Here is a 4,732-nt window from a genome sequence, read left to right as displayed (position 1 = left end):
AAAGCGTTTGGGTTGTTGCTCCTGTGTCAATGAAACATCTGTGTTGGAGCTTCCAGGCTTCAGCCATCAGCAGCCTGTGTGGAACGTATTGACCCGCAGCGCCACTGTCAATAGAAAGAGCCAACTGCCATTGATGATTCAGATGATCGCCCAATCAGATCTGCTGAGTTCACCATTGCGTAAGAGATAGAATCGCAGCTGAGCGACCGATCGATCGCCGGCCTTTAAAACAAACTCACTCTCTGGCGGTGTTTAAGTGCCGCAGGTTCAGTCAACGCATGAGACGCTTCAACAACTCACTGTTCCATTTTTCAACTCACCAGTGACAATGCAAAACTGACCCACAACTGCTTTACAAGTGTAACATCCAAGTAAGGTCAGACTCGGACCTTTGCCGAGTCCCAAGTGCACTGCAAACATTTATATAAGTAGGCTATGCTCCTGAGGCAGATGGGAAATAAAAGTGCTTGGTTTTGTCCCTTAAAGACTTCAGTTGCCTGCCTGAGGAGGGAACTTGAGATGTCTCCTGGAGAGAGTCACACCTGCAAGTCCTCAGAGGCAGTGCAGCCAGTCACCTTCTCCACAGTAGTGGCTGAATACCGCGCAGTGGCAGAGGAGGTGATGGCGACTCTACCATGGAGGTGGAGATCTGAATACTGTTCCTGAGCTGACACAGGAAATACATCTGCATCTGGCTCTTATTCACAAGCCAGCTGAGGCTCATCTCCCTCTTCAGGTCTCAGATGAAAATGGGGTTCTGGATACGGTTGGGGTGGTTGCTACAATGTCCACTGTCAACCACGCATGGTTACGGTGGTCATACGCCTGGTGTTGGAGCGGACAGTGGAGCTTCTTTAATAATTCATGCTAGATCTGCCCCAGCCTTGTACCAGATGCCTATTTCTCCCCTGTTTGAGGATGTAGCATATCATCCAATGTGTAATGATTTCAGCGGAAAAACTGAAGGCATCACCGAAACGGGAGGTCAGGAGCGAGGAATCTGAAAATACAAAAACAAAATGATCCGGAAACAACAAAATCACGAACGCGGTCATCAGGACAAACTCACGAGGGATAAAAGAAATATAAAGGGAATAAGGAAAAGGAATAAAAAAGGAAATAGGAAACAAATGGTGATTGGAAACAAACAAAGATGAGGAACAACACTAACTCTAGCAGCAGGGGATCAGAAAACACGAGAGCGAGCGGACGAAGAGAAGGATATGCGGAAGTTACCTAAGAATGAGTAGATACGGCACCCAGTGCTGGAACCCCACTGTTTAAGAGGGTGAATGATGATCTGTAGATCAGTTCCAGCTGTCTGCCATACACAAGGTGAAGCTCAAATCAGGGAAGGAGAAGGAGGCGAAAACGGAAGTGGTGCAAAATAAAAGCCATGTTTGCTCAAAAGAACGATGGGTAAAAAACATGACTGGCTGAGAGTGATCGGTCGCCCCTGGTTGAAAAGTTCCTTTCAACTTGCCAAACAGTGCCATAGTAAGGCAGCCATCATTCATCCACAATGGTCAAAAGAACTCTCTAATTTATTGCTAAAGGAAGCAATGCGCCTTGAATTGTCTCTTGATACAATGCGACTGGAATAAGAGGTGATCTGCAGGTCCATCTTCCCGTCTTCCACCTTTTTTTTTCCAAGGAGTAACACCACCTCAAGATAAAATAGAACCCACTGCATGGCTTTTTAGGTGGATTTCTGCTTGAGTTAAACTCACTCTAAATTCAGAACCTGGTCCAGCAGGGGATTGTGCAAGTCTGGACGCTGACACATGAAAACACACGCCATGATGAATGATGGTGAAATGGTCAGCAGCTGATGAAATATAATTCCACTTGCAGGGAACTGTGCTGAGGAATCGCTCACATCCCAGCAACAGAACAGTTGCAATGGTGCTTCCAACAGCAGCCATGATGTCACACAGCCACAGAAGGCGGCTGTAAAGTCTCCTGTTTCTCCTTATCTGTGGCTGAAGGTCGTTGATTGTATTTCCTCATGAGCAGCATTGACTCGGTTGTTTATTACCATGTTTATTACCATGGTTTCACTCATGCTCAGGCCAGCTTGTCAGTACTGTTAGCAGCAGAATATTCTCTGACGCATGTGAGTTCTCATAACATTTTGTCTCACCTGTCATTTCTTTCTTGCCCTTGGACTGTTCCCTCAACATGTCTTCATCACTCAGCCTTGAGCTGACACTATCTCCTTCCATGTTTAAAACTGAATTGAAAACAGAAAGGGAGAAAGAATCTTTGAAAATAAATACATAAACTTAGTTTGAGAACAACGTATATGTCACAACTGCAATATAGCTACTTTCCGCAGCAAAAAAATCAATTTCCACCATTTTTAAATAAAGATTTTTTTAGATTTTGGCGCTCTAGGATTCCATCCCCTACACTTCAAAAGTAATCTGTGCCCTGTGGCCTGATGAAAACACGGGTCACCGGGACACGTGGAAGTGAGTCATCTGCGGTCGGTGTCGAGGTGGAAACAGTCTCATGACTGATGACAGGACACACACTGCCGTCACTAAATAAAGACAAAAACTCATGTCAGGGGAATTCAAAGAGCTGACAAAGTCAAATGCAGATCATGAGTAATTCTACCAAAAAAATCAGACTAGGTCCTCAAAGATATCTTTGCTAACCTGAGTCCCAAAAAATCAAGGAATGGATTCCACAAATGGCGAAAAACAGAAACTTTGGGACTATAGTAAGAAGATCCATCACAATCTTGATCCATTCTGATATTGTCAGAGTCTTATTGGAGATCCATTTGAGCAAAATACTTTTTCAAGCTGCATGAGCCAGAATGTTAAAAAGTCTTTGGTTATTCTTGTTTTTCATTTGTGGTGGAGGAAATCCAAGAAATGCTAAGTTACCTAAATGTAACTTCAGTTCTATGAAAATGTGCAATGACTTTAACAGGCTTCTCTATTGGTTACCTCCACTTCGAGGCCCCGCCTCATGCCTGAGAGCTATTGATTGGCTCTCCACCCAGGAAGGCTCTCCCCATAAGACCCCATGTTGGCAACAACTTCTCCATAGTTGGTAACTGTCACAGATTTTGCAGCTGTCATGTCAATTCAGTGACTCACTACTGCCACCTTACGTGGCTAATGTATTAAAACGTAGTCCGCATGGCGGTCCTCGTGGTCCACAAGTGTAAAACAAAGAAACTTTCAGCGGCCCTCTGGGAGGCGCCCGTGGTCCAACCATGGTTAAGAATCACTGCGTTAGAGGATAGAGCACGTATGCCATAGAAGTATAAATGGGTTTCCGTCCAAGTTTTCATGAGGAAATACCACTTTAGAATCAAACTGACTGACACCAGTCGTGAGTCCACCAACATCGGCCAGGCAAAAAAACGCACAACAGACTCAAAATAAACAGTAAGTAGAAGGACACAATAAAAACGATTTGGATTTTCAGGATTTTCCTAACATTGGGGGAAATCCAAGTCCACATCTATGAACCTCAGCCTTCCCAAACAACCTTATAGCTTATAGTGACATCAAGCACTAGTCAGTGGAGGTGGTGGAGGCTGGACTCTGGAGCTGCGGGAGCTGTATGTTGGTAGACAACACATTCTCACTCCTAAGGCATGACATTTTGACATTCCTCCAGTGGACCTCTGCATCCCAGGCTGACACACAAGTCAGCATTGCAATGGTAAATAGCTGGAGCAACTGCTGACACATGCAGAGTAACAGACGATGAGCTGGAGATGCTGAGAAATGACTGCAGCGCTACCAGATCTTTGGTTCTTTGATCCAGGAGCCTTGAGCTCTGAGCTAGCCAGATGTGATGAGTCAATACTGAGGAGGACTCAGATACGTCATAGATACTAACCAACATTGGCAATGGTAAAGCCAGAACATATCCCATTAGAAAAACTAATAAAAACAAAATATTAAGTGCAACTGAACCAACAGACACTGAACAAAGCATGTCTTAAAGCAAAGCAGGAGGCGACAGGAATCACACCAGCAAAACTAAATAAAGAGTCACATCTGGAAACACTGCTGACAACAGATGGGAATTTACAGCTAGTAGAAAATGAAAGTGATGTGGAACAAGAAGCAGCATGCTTGGTGACAAAATAGTTTCATCTGTGACATGACGCACAGTAAGAGGGGGAGACTCAAAGTGATGTCTCCTGCCGCACACCTGAACTTCAGTCTGACTCAAAAGTGGAAAAATAAAATAAAGCAAATGAATGAGGAGCGTGACAACACCAGAAACTAAGCACACTACAGTGGTCAAGGTATCTTGAATGAGACATATTTTTCACAATGAATATACACGCAGACATAGAGAAACTCATTTTAGACGTCAGGATACAGTGTGGAATGAAAAGGTGCCAGATTATTCTGAACCATAACATTCCACAATACATACACGTCAGTCAGCATCAGACCTGACGCTCGATGAAACCGTTCCCCACAGTTCTCCTAAACCACCAGCAGGTGGCGGTATGTAGCGAGGTCACTAAAATGACTCTCGAATACATACGACAGCTGGTCGAATACTAATGCTTGCAGTATGTAACATTGTCACTCACGTCTCTCACGAGTTCGTTTATGATCGCATATGGAAATTACCTCTCCCATCGGAGATCAGCTACTTTACTTCCCTCCTGTGACAATAAAATAACAAGCGGTAATAAATATGACGTGATGCCTAGACACAAATATCGGGTGAAATCAACAGGGAA

Source organism: Synchiropus splendidus, chromosome 17, assembly GCF_027744825.2.
Source record: "Synchiropus splendidus isolate RoL2022-P1 chromosome 17, RoL_Sspl_1.0, whole genome shotgun sequence".
Taxonomy (NCBI): Eukaryota; Metazoa; Chordata; class Actinopteri; order Syngnathiformes; family Callionymidae; genus Synchiropus; species Synchiropus splendidus.
This window is presented reverse-complemented; position numbering follows the sequence as displayed.